Genomic DNA, 14,808 nt, shown 5'->3' on the forward strand with positions numbered 1-14,808 from the left:
ACAGCCCCTCTGGACACCGTGGCCTGCTTTACGGCTGTGGTAAAGAACTTTTCTTATCTGCTTGTTTATTTTAACGAACAGATAAGAGCATTCTTCACCACAGCTGTGAAGCAGGCACGGAGAACGGAGGCGCAGGGGGCACAGGAGTGCAGCTCTACCCTCACCAACCCCGGCAGGGCTTTCCCTGTCAGCGTCTGCCGGCAGACACTGTGGGTCAACAGCCACACTGCAGGGAGACAGATAAGCACTTCAGGCGCTGTTTAACACAGCAAGCCTAGTCGGGGGGGCTGGCTCTCAGAGTGCTGCAGATGGATAGCAGGAATCCGCGCGGACCTCTGGTGCGATACATAGACTATAGGTTGGATACTAATGTGCATTTTCACAGCTTTAATGTGGGCGAATACCTCTAATCTTAATTATGTAGTGGGAGCAGCCACACACAAAGCCTGGAAGGGCGAGTGTGAGCCCTGGGCTTTAAAGCATTTTACGCACACATTGCTTCTGTCTGAGCGTTGTTGCATTGGAGGTTTCTAGCCGCATCTTGTTTGTTGCTCCTGCATTCTATGTTCTCAGTGGCCCCACGCGCCTAGAGGCGGTGAGTTTTACGGTGCACATTAAGTGTCACGCGCTGTACAGATGTTAGAGGGAAGTCGTTTAAACTGCAGTTCCTTTACTCCATGCTTAAACATGAGATCTTCATTTAAACCTTTTATTTCAGGTTTGCAGTTTTGTAATGTTTTTATTACTGTTTGTCTTCGCTTTGCATCCTGGTGACTGGCACACAGCCCATGCAGTAGGAAGCGCTGCACATTAATCAGTCATTTTGATTCCGTTGCCATTAGTCACTATCCCTTGCTTTGCTTATTTTGCCTGGAGTTGATATTACCCTATCGAAGCTTTAAAACAGTCCGGTTCTGGAGGCGTCAGAGAGGCATTATTTTATTCTTCGATGCTTTTCTGTCTCTGATACATTGCGCTCTGCGCTACAAAATCACTTCTAGGCAGTCCTACAGGGGAGGCTCAGGGTGGTAAGGAATGCGCTGGGAAGTGTCTGTTTAACTTCAGGAAGAGTTGTGATGCTACCAGGGTAAAAGGAAATAAATAAACGTTTTTAAACTAAACACAGCTTTTAGATCAAGCATAACGGATAAAAAGACTCAGGTTCGACTCTTAGGATGGCCTCTCATTATAGGTGGACGAGCCCCTGAAAGTTCGAGCCAGGCTTGTTCTTTTAGTTGCAGAAGTGCTTGTGTTTGCAGGCCGTCTGTGTTGTTGATTGCATGTGTATTTTTTACCTGTTGCATTGCTGCTTGCCTCCTCCAGCTACCCCACTTGGTTTATTTACGCAGCACAGCTGAATCCCCTTGTGGCTATCACATTCATATCTAATTCCCCCTTCAATGTCACACATTCATTTAAGCTGCTACGTCATTTCAACATCCCAGGAGATGAAATCACCTTATAAACCATCCACTAACCTTATATTTCAGAGCAGAAGACTGAGTCTGTGAGCTTTTTATTACTGGAATAATCTCCACGTGTGGTGTTCATCATTTCTGCACTCAGCGAAGCTGTGATATTCCATATGCAACCCTCTCAGGCGCCACTGCAGCAGTGACATCAGTGACGTCCCATTCAACTCCAAGGTTTCCTCCAGTTCCGGTTTAAGACACTTTTTCAAAAATTTATGGTGTCCAGCTTCTTAACAAAATTGAGGTCAATTATTATTATTATTTTTTTTTTTTTGGCATTTGTACAGCGCTCTGTTATCCGTAGGTGTTCTGGCGCTAAGTGTTACTCCTGAGATAGAGCCAGATTGGAAGTCAGTTGGTAAACATCCATGTCTTTAAAGCTCTTCTAAAGGCCATGAGGTCCGTCATTTTTCTGAGAGCGTGAGGCAGGGTATTCCAAGCTTTGGCTGCGCCCAGCACAAAGCTTCTGCCTCCCCCGCACTCTCCTAATACGAGGCACAGTGATCAACCCCAGGTCAGCTGATCTGAGATTTCTGTTCGGACGATACCAATGAAAGTACTGCCGAAAGAATAAGGGTCCCTTGCCTTGTAAGGACCTAAATACTAGGCATAATGCTTTAAAAAGAATTATCTCCTGTGTCCCAGGAGCTTAGCCAGCTCCTGGGACACAGGGACACATTTTTGGATCCCCAATATGAGCCTAGCAGCCGCATTTTGTAATACCTGCAGTTTATTAAGTACCACCTGTTGGGCACCAAGAAATAGACTATTGCAGTAATCCAACCTTGCCATGACCAGCGTCGTGACCACTGTTTTTCTGTTGCTGCCTGGAATGAATGGAAGGATCTTACGGATGGATTTGAGCAGGTAAGCCACCGAGGAAGATAGTGCATTGACCTGGGGACGAAAGGTGAGTTGATCATCGATCAACACCCCCAGGTTTTTCACCTTAGCTACTGGGGTGGGGGCCTTGCCCATCTGGGCTGGCCACCAGTTTGGGCTCCAGAAGTTAGTGTTTGACCCAAACACTAAAACTTCGGTTTTAGCCGAGTTTAATTTAAGGCAGTTAACTGCCATCCAGTTTCCAACCGCCAGCATACAGTCCTAGAAATTCCTTGCTACTCCTTCTTCCATCCCTGGTAGTAAAGACACCACAATCTGGGTATCGTCAGCATATAAGGAGAAGTGTGGCTCAGGGGTTAGAGGCGGCAGACCCGGAAGCTGAGATCGGCCCTGGACCAGGGTTCAATTCCCCGCCTCGGCGGGTCTTGGGCTCAAAATTCCACGGACTCGATAATTCTCGCTCTGGTGCCTTCTCGACTCACGGGTTCACACTCTGCGACTCTGGGCAATAGCTTGCTTAATCTCCACAACGGCCCCTCGCGGCGGGATGCCTGGCTTTCACCTTGTGGATACCCTGCCGGGGTTATCTCACAGGGGAATACCAGGATGGGTTCCCTAAGCAAGCGCTGGGAAACCCTTTGTGGGTAGCTGTGCGCTATATAAGCTCAAATACATTTACATTTACATTTATATGATGTAAGATCAAAGCCATATGTCCGGATTACTGGTGCCAATGAACTAACATAAACGTTAAATAACATAGGGCTCAGAGACGAGCCCTGAGGAACTCCACAGGGCAGGATGAAGGGTTTTGACTCCTATTCTCCTATGGCTACACTCTGGACTCTGCCGGACAGGAAGGCTTTAAGTATGTCGAGCGCCTTCCCTTGTACTCCGCAGGCCTTCAGACGGTCGAGTAGGATCCCATGGTGGACCGTATCGAAGGCCGCGGAAAGGTCCAGCAGCACCAGGGCAGCCCTCCCTCCCGCATCGGTCACCGCTCTGATCTCCTCAGTTGTTTTAATGAGGGTGGATTCCGTGCTATGGTAAGATCTAAAACCATGTTGAGAGGGGTCCAGAGTTTGAGTGGCCGCAAGGAAGGAACTTAATTGAGTATTCAGAGCCTTTTCTATTAGTTTAGCTGGTAGAGGGAGCCTTGCTATTGGGCGGTAATTATTTGGGTCCCTGATATCCAGGTTAGGTTTTTTCAGTAGGGGCAAAATCGAGGCATGTTTCCAACACGCTGGGAAACCTCCTGTCGCAAGCATTTGGTTAAAAACGGTCACCAGCAATGTAACTATCGGTTCTGGGGGCATTTTTAGGTCTCTGGACCGTTAAGCTGCGAAGCAGCTTCCGGTCAGGAGATTTAATGACTCTTAGTAGGGCAATTTAGACCCGCCTCTCAGCTCAGTTCGCTTCCATTGGCTGGCTTCCTAAACAGAGGCCAGCCATTGGAAGAGAAGTGAGTCACTCCAAACAAGCCCCGTCTTTTTCGGATTCGGGGGTCGTAAGTTTTGCTGTTCTTTAGCTCGTGACGTCGTCCGTCACTCAGGACAGCAAAACACGCCCCCAAATCCGAAAAATTTCGGAAGGTTTGTGGCAGCCATTTCTGCCCGACCGCCGCCGCCTCCCCAAACAGCTGGTGAGTGCCGTTTTTCTTCTTGATTTCTCTGCTGTTTAGTTTCTGTCTCTCTTCCCCCCCCCCCACCTTCCCTCTGCCCGCAGCTCTCCTTCGTCTCTCGTCGCACCCCCCCGCCCCCCCTTAGTCTCTCCTCGCACCCCCCAACGCCCTCCCCCACCCTCCAGAGCCAGGGTCGGGTCTGACCTGGCCCGCCCCGGATCAGGGTCCGAGCCCGGAGGCGCAGCGGTGAACGCGAGTTTGAAGTCCCATCCGCTGGGTAAGTTCAGAGTGTGCTGTGCACCAGTCACATACTTAGATGCAGAAAACTCTTTCATGTGCTTTACATTTATTATTAAGGGATTCGAGGCACAGGATGAGTGCGGTTTGCTCAGCGAGTTAAGTCTAGAAAACAAACCTCCGGAGCCATGGCCTTAGATGCAACACCAAGGTTTCAATCACCAGTACGAACGGAACAAACATTATGTATGACAGAACGTGTCTATTTTTCACCATCTGTCGATTGCCAGCCTCTTTACTGCCGTAGTACTTTTGCTTTTTTTCTTTTACATGTAAAAATGTTACTGAATGAGTTACCCTAAATGCTTCCATGCATTGGGTCAAATGGACTTATGTTTTTTAGCAGGGTCTCGTTTAAAAAAAAAATTTGTGACCAGCTTCGCAATTATGTTCGCAGGTCACTGGGGCTACACGTAATATTATGGAATTGGAATTTTGAGTCACGTTACTTTGTTGTTGATCTGAGGCATAAATTAGTTCACAGGGTTTCGTCTCTTCTTTGTATCTGGGTACCCCAATATGCAAGTTTTAAGACTTGGTTTCTGCAACTTGAGCCAATTTCTTACAGCAATCATGAGGCCTTCAGCCCTGGAATTATACTGATGGTAAACACGGACCTAGAGTTGTTATTTAGGGGCGTGCGGGTTAGGCTTATCTGATGGTAGCTGTGCTAGTCAATTTTACATCTTGTCATTCCATATTCTCCCTAGACATGTAAGGTGTGTGTCTAGTTAGTTTAAATACCAAAATAGAAAAGTGAATACTAAGATACGGACAGTTGAGTGTGACGCGTCGTACAGACTCTGTAGAACAGTTTTGCCTCTATCAGGGAGGCCCCTAAAAGGCAGGGGCACTGGGCCAGAGCCCACTTGGCCCATGCCTTAAAAAGTCTGTGTGCATATCTCACCTCCAGGACCATTCTTACAGACCTGACCGAGTGAGTGGCTCGATAAGATAGCAGTGCTCTCCCAGAGCCGGACAGGGCGACACACTGCTGGTAGGGTGCCTTAGAAGCATGTGCACTTGTAATCACGCCATTATTATTTTTGTAGTGCGCTGCCTCCTAGGACATTTGAAGGGTTTTGTTTGCAACAAAATGGGGAAAACATACATTACCTGCAGGGAGGCGTTAATTCAGAGTAGGGAGTGCAGAGTGCAGAGCTGTGAGTGCAGGGTGCAGAGCTGTGAGTGCAGGGTGCAGAGCTGTGAGTGCAGGGTGCAGAGCTGTGAGTGCAGGGTGCAGAGCTGTGAGTGCAGGGTGCAGAGCTGTGAGTGCGCGCAGGTGCAGAGTGCGTGCAGAGTGCGTGCAGAGCTGTGAGTGTGTGCAGAGTGGTGTGTGCAGAGTGGTGTGTGCAGTTGAGTGCGGAGCTGTGAGTGCAGGTGCAGAGTGGTGTGTGCTGTTGAGTGCAGAGCTGTGAGTGCAGATGCAGAGTGGTGTGTGCTGTTGAGTGCAGAGCTGTGAGTGCAGGTGCAGAGTGGTGTGTGCTGTTGAGTGCAGAGCTGTGAGTGTGTGCAGAGTGGTGTGTGCAGAGTGGTGTGTGCTGTTGAGTGCAGAGCTGTGAGTGCAGGTGCAGAGTGGTGTGTGCTGTTGAGTGCAGAGCTGTGAGTGTGTGCAGAGTGGTGTGTGCAGAGTGGTGTGTGCTGTTGAGTGCAGAGCTGTGAGTGCAGGTGCAGAGCTGTGATTGCAGGTGCAGAGCTGTGAGTGCAGGTGCAGAGCTGTGAGTGCAGGTGCAGAGCTGTGAGTGCTGGTGCAGAGCTGTGAGTGCTGGTGCAGAGCTGTGAGTGCTGGTGCAGAGCAGTGAGTGCTGGTGCAGAGCACTGAGTGCTGGTGCAGAGCACTGAGTGCTGGTGCAGAGCACTGAGTGCAGGTGCAGAGCACTGAGTGCAGGTGCAGAGCAGTGAGTGCAGGTGCAGAGCAGTGAGTGCAGGTGCAGAGCAGTGAGTGCAGGTGCAGAGCAGTGGGTGCAGAGCAGTGAGTGCAGGTGCAGAGCAGTGAGTGCAGGTGCAGAGCAGTGAGTGCAGGTGCAGAGCAGTGAGTGCAGGTGCAGAGCAGTGATTGCAGGTGCAGAGTAGTGAGCGCAGATGCAGAGTGCTGTGTATTGGCAATGTAAATGACAATGCCATTTATTTATGATTTAAAGAAAAAAAAAGAAATGTCATGAGCAATGCCAATAGCTCTACCTTTAATGATGCCGAGACCATTGCATTGTAAATGCTTATCACAGCCACCGGGCAAGGATCTGACGGAGCGCCTGATTTTGCCGCTAACAATAGCCGCCTAATTTCTTCACAATTTACTGGCAAAAAACAGTCCAAATTTTGTCCTAAGGTTGGCTCCATTACGTTTTCTGAAGAAGCCACCTGGCTATTCATCCTCTCCTGACTAGAGAAGGCTTTGAAAATCATATCCACCTTACCTAGAAAGAATTTGGCAAGATCTTCGCATAATTCAGAACTCGCGGGTATGGCCGCGGGAGCCGGGTCAGGCAGAGCATACACCGTTGTAAACCGTTCCTTCGCAGAGTTCTTAGCAAGGTTTATGCGATTAGTATAGTACTCTTGTTTTGCCTTCCCCCACCGTTTTGTTTTTATATGCTAGGAGGCTTTGTTTAAGAAGCATTCTGTCACTTTCCCTGTATTCCTTCCGCCAGACCCTTTCCAGTTTTTTACATTCCAACTTGTGATTTTTTTAATTCCTCAGAAAACCACGGTGCTGAGGGCTGGGCTCTGGCCAGGAGACGCAGTTTGGGTGGGGCGAGGATGTTGCAGGCTTTATCAATCCAACTAGTATGGGCGAGAGCCGCCGCCTCCACCTCTAATGGAAGGGGCTCCTTGGAAGAGAGCAAGTGATCTTCCAGAGCTCTACCCTCAACTTTGTTCCAGGCCCTGCATATCCTGGCTACTTTAGGCGGACACCCCCCACCTTTGGATTTTGGCACAGAGATGGCAAATAGCAGTGCCCTGTGGTCGGTCCAAGTGACCGGTATAATTTAGTAAAGACCAGAGTGGGGTGGTTCGAAAAATTCCCATCTAGGGTATGACCAGCCTTATGCGTAGGACCCCTAACCAGTTGTTTAAGCTCGGCGCCATCCATCAGGTCAATAAGTGCGTTGGTGTCCGCGTCCACGGGGTTTTCTTAATGGAAATTGAAATCTCCCAAGACCGTAAAGTCCTTAGAGCAGAGTCCCTCCTCCAGTATGCTTCCCACAGAGCTCAAAAAGATATTTTTAGAACCAGGGGGTCTATAGACTAAACAGCCGTTAAATGAATGATGATTACCTAAGGTAAAGTTAAATGCTACCGCTTCACATCCATCCACAGTTAAAGGGTGAAAGAAGGCGTTAAGGGAGTTACGATATATAACTACCAAACCCCCACCTTTTCTCAGTGGCCGATCTCTCGTAAAACTAAGGTAACCAGAGAAAGTGGCATTAACTAAGTTCGGGCCTGAGGCCGCATCCGTCCATGATTCGGTCACAAAAGCGATTTTGATATTTTCTTCTTGTATTAACATTGCGCACTCCATGCTGTGCTTTACCAGCGACCTAGCATTCAAAAGGAGGCAGTCAAAGTTACATCCCTCTGCTTTATATTTACCTCGATATGTTCTGGATAAGGCCTTAATGGGGGATATTAGTACGGCTGGGATCGCACTCATGCAGCCTGAACAGGCACACGGGCTTGATGATTGGTCCTTATCCAGATTTAGGACTATGCAGTTGGGTTTTCTCCCTGGCCCAATCAAGTTTTTCAGTGTATCTGCGCTATATATCACCCTATGTAGTTCCCCCCCCTAATGTAACCGGCAGGGTTCGTGGCACTAGACACGGACCAGGCGTGGACAGGCGCAGACGGGCTTGCCTTTGGCGCGCCGCCGGCGCGCCCGCTGCGCGCGTCCGCTGCGCGGTCGCGTCATCGCGACCTTTATGCAGCAGGGGAGAAGAAAGACTAGACTGCTCGGCCTTGGCCCACCACAAGATGGCGCCCGTCCAGGCGAGCGTCCGGCCGCAGTTCCCCCCTCCCCGTACCCGACCTCGTACCAGGCTAAGGGCACAGAAACTCATAGATCAGCCTGCCCCTCCCGCCACTGAATCGGAAATGAATGAAATTAGGGGTAAGTTAGTAAACTACCTCCGTTAAAAGGGAGCAGCGCACAGGACCCGGTAAAAACACAGTAACACACAATATAAGCTAAGACACGATAAAATCAGTATGTCCTCCCTAGCTCCCGGCTCACGCCAAAAGTTTCAATGCTATTATGAATAAAAACGGAATAAAAAGAACAAACTAGCACTATGCATAAAAACAGCTGCATTAATGTAACAACATGTATGGCACATAGTTCCCGAAAAATTTCAGGATTTCACCCCAGAATCAAGGCTGCAGCTGCTCTCTATGTTTGCCCACTGCAATGAATTCCAAACAAATCCTCTGAATTTTTTGTTAGAACATAAAGGAAGAATCCCTTTGAACAAAACGGTTTCCATGGTCAATTGCGATCTGAGACATTCAGCAATCGCAGAAATGTCAGGCCCTGTATGAGGCTTATTGGCGGGGTGTACTCGGCATGGATTTAAGATAAGGAAGCCTGAGGGAGAGATATTCAAAATCAAACATCTTTGGAGGTATTGTGAGTTTAAAAAGAATGTAAAACAACTCTGTGCTGCAGTTTAGCGCCTAGACACCTCCGGGTAATTGTTGAGCTTTCGAAATACCTATAAAATCGCTATGTGCATTTAGCACCCCACAAACAACTCTCACACCAGTGGCCCTTTATCAAGTGCAGTGAGGCCACAGTCGCGGAAAGAACCGACGCGCTCGTAGTTTGCGCACCTCCAGCTTCACTGTTCTCAAACCGTGCTTTGACATCAGCCACCTTCCCTGGGATCCTTTACAGGTCATTTGCATAGATCTTCCCTTTTCTTGGAGTGACTGAAATTCAAAACAAGCGTTAAAAATGCAATAGGTTTCGCCTTTCATTAAGTTAAAGCCATTTGCTTTGCCATACAATACCATCAGCAAAGCAAATGGCTTTTTAAATTTTATACAAAGATAACTACATGGGACCGTTGGGTATAACAAGTACATCAGCATGGTGTAGCTTTCACCGCTATGTCCACAACCATCTGCTATTCTGCCACCAAGTCAGAGTTTCCCTGCAATTCAGGGGCAAGCCAGCTGTTGACCCTGGTAGGTGACAATTCCATGGGAAAGTATCATAGTAAAAGACAACTGGTGATTTCCCCTCTACAAGACTGAAATGAAGAAAACATTTCGAGAACCTTGTTTTTCTGAAATTGTGGAAAATGCAGCTAAATACATTTTAGACATGTAATCAAGTGTCACTTTTAAATACTTTATTTGTGAAAGTACCATTTTTAAAAAGAAAGGTGAACGGGAGCACACTGCCGGACGTACTAGCACTCAGTTTCGCTCAGCTGAGTTAAGGTAAAAGCAGTGCATGGTAACACTTCAGCAAATGTCTTTAGTTTTCACCATTGTTGGTGCAGCAGTGCAGTGTTTCTCGAGAGATGTGTTTCAGGATAGTTGTAAAAAGTTGTTTTCGAGGTGCTGGCAATGCCACCCACTGTCTTTGCATGTCTCTACTTACTAAGAGCAGGTCCATCCACCACAGCTAGTCACCCCATCAGCTCAAGGGGGCTTTTTTAAAAAGCACTATCCATCCCTGAGCCCTAAATCTCATCATTATCCCTTAAGCTTGTCTGAACCCTAAAAGCCCCCACTATCCCTTAGCACTACCCTCCTCCTAAGCCTAAAACTACTTAGTACACCTTAGCACTAGCCGGAACTCACCCCTAAATCCTCCTTACTACCCATTAGCACTTCAGAGCCCTGTACCTTAAAAAAGCCTTGCTGTCCTTTACATTACCCATGTTTGAATCTTTAGCACCACCTATCCCAGAACCCTAAAAACGTACTACACTCATAACGCCTAAAAACACCAAAAACCGCAAAGGCGTAGTACCTTTTCACATTTATTATTATTATTATTATTATTATTATTATTATTGTGAGTTTTATATAGCGCCTGGTTACCAGCAGGCATCCCAGCGCTCACCAGAGAGAAACGCTACCACACTGACCCAGGAGTTAAGCAGAGAACAAAAAAGTTTTTAAAAGTTTGCGGAACCGAAAAAGGCTGGCTTCCGAGCGTAAATGCAGAGGAAGAGAATTCCACAGGGTGGCCACATTTATCGAAAACCTTCTGCCATCAGTTCTTGCCTTCCTCACCCTCCCAACCTGCAACAGATGTTGATGATCGGAACGGAGAGAACGGGGGGCCTTATAGGGCTGAACCATATCCCCCAGAATGGGTGGACCTACCCCCTGCAGGACTTTATGGGCGATACAGAGTATATACTCTAGTTGCAAGGTACAGCCGTGTTATGCTGACCCAGATTGTCCACCTGGGGGTCACCCCCGCCGACACCTCACTACATCGATTTACAGAAGAGGATTCTTACAAGTTGTTGCTCCTAATCAGCAGCTTTATCCTTTTACATTTTAATATACATTTACTTTTAATAGCCTCGATTCTATCTTTTCTAAACAAGATCTTTTCTCAGTTTTGGTTTGTCAGCATCTTCTTTACTGAAGGTCATATTTCTGCAATCTTTTCACTTGCTACTTGGGAGCAGGATGAGGTGTTGCATACATGAAGCCTGCACTGAATATAGTCTCCCTCCAAGTTTAATGGACATCCTTTTTGTGACAAAAGGAATGATGGAGGTGATTAGTGGGCCGAATCATGACCCATCTCTCAGTTTATGATCCACTCGAGTTTCCTATATCTTAAAATTCCCCTTTTCCAGTTTTGGAATATGTGCATAACCTTGTGTGCATGTGTACAAAAGCCATAAGGAGTTACATGGCGCTTGCGGTTATGAATGTATGAATGTTTGTCCCGTAGAGGACTAGTTAGATGTGTAATTACAGAACCTCAGTCATATAATTGAATATAATGCATTGTGTACGAAGGCAATCCAGCACTGTACAAGAATACTGTGTCAAGTCGTTTCAACCCTTTGGAATGTCCTAATGCTGTGGTCATCCTCAGGGCAGGACCTCCTTGTGAGCGGCGGTCACTGTGAGATTTAGCTTAGCTCTAAAGCTGGATGATTCATTGTTGGTACCTAGTACAGCGCCACCTGCCAGCACCAGAGTTCTGCTAAATAAGGAGCAAACCTGCATGCTAGTTGTTCCATCTCCGCTTATTTCTCAGATGGGTTCCAACAACATGAGATACATCTCTGCATTCACATGTGGTGAATTGGTTCTTTTCACTCGTTGCACAATTCCTTTGGTTTAATCATTTCCTTTGGTGCTTTATGTTGAATTTTCTTTTCAACCAGACTTGCCTCTGAATATTCCCGTATTTATTGTTTACTTTACAGCTTACCTAATATTCTTTCACAAATCTATCCTAGAGGTTTAGAAATAATTGTATCACATCACCTGAGCACTTACAACTTTGAGAAGTACATACAGACTGATGTTCAATGAAAATGTTATCAGTGTGACATGAGCTTACTTGAGCTTTCTCTTTATGTGCTAGTTTGAGGAAAAAAAGAAATCCCTTTTGTCCGGACAAGTAAGAAAATATCCTGAGAAACGGATTCTTTATTGCAAAGACTTTCGAGTTTTCCACTTTTGTTTAAAATGTACGAAAGAAGAGGAAGTTAAAAGGGTAAGTTTGAAATGGCAGTTCACATTTGAGTTTTTTTTCTTATTCTGCTCTTGTCATTCCTTTAACCACCTCAATTTTGAATAAAGTAGTGTAAGCATTAATTTTTGCTTGGCATTTAAAATAGTGCAAGTATTCATGTTTAGTTTATACTTTTTAAAGGTCACTGTAAATGTCAGGCTTGGCTTACTCTGTTTTTACACCTATATAGTGCAGGAATTCACAAAATGCAAGCAACTCTGCTACAGACCCCATCCGAAAACTAACTAGCGGAATCTGTGCGTGCAAATCGACTACAGGTCTTGAGATGCTGGCCTATTGCTTCTACTGTAGTAGACCAGTTGAGTATGGATGTTAATTAAGGGTCGCAGTGGTCTTAAATGTATGTGGTGTGTGTGATTTAGAGTGTTTGCGCGAGAGGGCATATGTGTGTGTTTTGTGTGTGAGCAAAAGTGAGTGAGTCAGTAACATATAGTGAGTAAGAAGGAGTGAATTTCAGTGGTTATAAGTATGAGTGAGTCAGAGACAGATAATGTGTGGGTAAGAGTGACTGTGAGTGAGTGAGAAGTTGCATGAGGGAGCGTTGGACAGTGTGAGTGAGAATGAATAACAGTGATTGAGAATGAGTGTGAGTGATTGAGAATGAGTAAGAAGGAGAATATGTGAGTGAGAGTAAGAATGAGTGCAGGCGAATATGAGTGAGAATTATTGTGTACGTGCAAGTGAGTGAGAATGGATGGATGAGTTATAGTGTGAGTGAATTAATATAAGTAAGACTGTGGTGTTATGTCTGAGAGTCTGCTGTTGGCCCGGGCACACTCAAGGTAATACTTGGCTTATGGGGGACTCATGACAAGATACTAGTGTTATCATGCTGAATGCATGACTGGCACCTGTAACAAAAAATATGCCAGTGGCATACTGAAGGTATGTTCTGGCATAATAAGCACCCATGGTAAAATAATCATATTGGCATACTAGAGGAAACTCTTGGCAGGCCATTAACGGCAAAATTCTGGCACTGCTGCATTGCATATCAATTTTGGCATATGGGGGCAGCCATCAATCAATCGGTGTTCTTATAGAGCGCGGCTACTCACCCATTAGAGTCTCAGGGCACTCTGGGAGGGAGAGGGGAGAGCTGAGGGGATGTGGATCTGCGGTTCAGGGTTCAGCCGAAGAGCCAGGTCTTGATGTCATTCCTGAATTGCGGCAGCGATGGCGTTTGCCAGACATGAAGAGGCAGGAAGTTCTAGGTCTTTGTAGCGAGGTAAGAGAAGGATCTTCCTCCAGCTGTGATTTTGCGGATCTGTGGGATGGTGGCCAGAGCCAGTTGGTTGGAGCAAAGAAGTCTGGTGGGAGTGTAGAAGAAGAGGCGGTGGTTAAAGAATGCACGTCCAGCATTGCAGAGGGTTTATAGGCATGCAAGAGGAGCTTGAAGGTGATTCTTTTGTTGATAGGTAGCCAGTGCAGGTCTCTCAGGTGACCAGTAATTTGGTTGCTGAGTCAATCAATCAATCATTTGTAAAGCGCACTACATACCCGCGAGGGTCTCAAGGCGCTGGGGAGGGTGGGGCGCTACTGATCGAACAGCCAGGTCTTGAGTATCCTCCTGATGGTCGGCAGGTCTTGGGTCTGTCGTAGGCTCAGTGGGAGGGTGTTCCATGTCTTGGCGGCGAGGTGGGAGAAGGATCTCCCACCGGTAGTTGTTCTGAGTGGGATGTTCAGGATGAGTTTGGCTGAGGCGTTATGGATGTTATGAAGTTTCTTTTGGAGTGTCTGGGTGGTACTGGCGTAGAGTGAATTGCCGTAGTCGAATGCTGCTGACAAGCGTGTGGATGACTATTTTCCTGGACTCGGCGGGGATCCACTTGAAGATCTTGCGAAGCAGGTGGAGCGTGTGGAAGCAGGAGGACGACAAAGCATTGATTTAACAGTTAAATTGAGAGCAAGAAGTCTAGGATGATGCAGAGGTTGGCTGCGGGCCACAAGGAGTCATCCCAGGCATAGAGTTGGTGGAGCTCAGGATGAAGTCTTCGGTCTTGTCTGAGTAAAGCTTGTGGTAGCTCGCCATCCAGGTGGCGACGGCTTTCATCCTGTTGTGGAAATTGCTCTTGGCGGTTGTGGGTACTTCAGTGAGAGAGAGAATCAGCTGGGTGTTGTTGGTGTAGGAGACGATGTTGTGTCTGTGGCGTCTGACAATGGCTGCAAACGGGGCCATGTAGATGTTGAAGAGGTTGGGGCTCAGGGAAGATGATTTCTGTGGGTTCTGAATTGAAAGGTGGATGCCGACTCTGTGTTCGATAGGTGAGGATGGAGCGGATCCATTTTAGGGCTTTGTTGTGGATTCCGCAGTCGTGGAGTTTTGTACAGAAGTTTGATGGAAGATGGTGTTGAAGGCGGATGAGAAGTCCAGGGGGATGAGGACAGCAGTTTTGACTAGTTTGAGGTACAGATGTTGTCTGTATCGGCGACGAGAGTGGTCTCAGTTCTGTGGTTGCTTCTGAAGCCCGATTAGGAGGGGTTCAGGATGTGGTTCGTCTCGAACTCAGAGAATTGGGAGTTGATGACTTTCTCAATGACTTTAGCTGGGAAGGGGAGCAAAGCGATAGGTCTGTAGTTCTTGAGGTCCGCCGGGTCGGCAAAGGGTTTCTTCAGCAGAGGGTTGACCTCTACATGCTTCCAGTCTTCAGGGAAGGTGGCGGACTCAATGGAGCAGTTGATGGTTTGGCAGAGTTAGAGTGCGATGGAGGTGTTGGCTCTGTTGAAGATGTGGTGATGGGAGGGATCCTTGGGGTTCCCAGAGTTCATGCTCTTCATAATCCTGAGGGTGTTGTCAGAAGTGAGGGTGGTCCAGTTGGGTAAGAGTT

General features: G+C 47.2%; 1 pseudogene across 1 annotated transcript in view; it reads left to right on the plus strand.

Annotated features, from left to right (window-relative positions):
• Nucleotides 1-14,808, plus strand: part of LOC147709885 (uncharacterized) — a 122,044-nt pseudogene that overhangs the window by 26,758 nt on the left and 80,478 nt on the right. The window contains exon 2 of the transcript XR_015296747.1: nucleotides 11,810-11,941. The product of XR_015296747.1 is annotated as an uncharacterized LOC147709885 (transcript). The remainder of the gene's footprint in view (nucleotides 1-11,809; nucleotides 11,942-14,808) is intronic.

Source organism: Lissotriton vulgaris, chromosome 6, assembly GCF_964263255.1.
Source record: "Lissotriton vulgaris chromosome 6, aLisVul1.2, whole genome shotgun sequence".
Lineage (NCBI taxonomy): Eukaryota > Metazoa > Chordata > Amphibia > Caudata > Salamandridae > Lissotriton > Lissotriton vulgaris.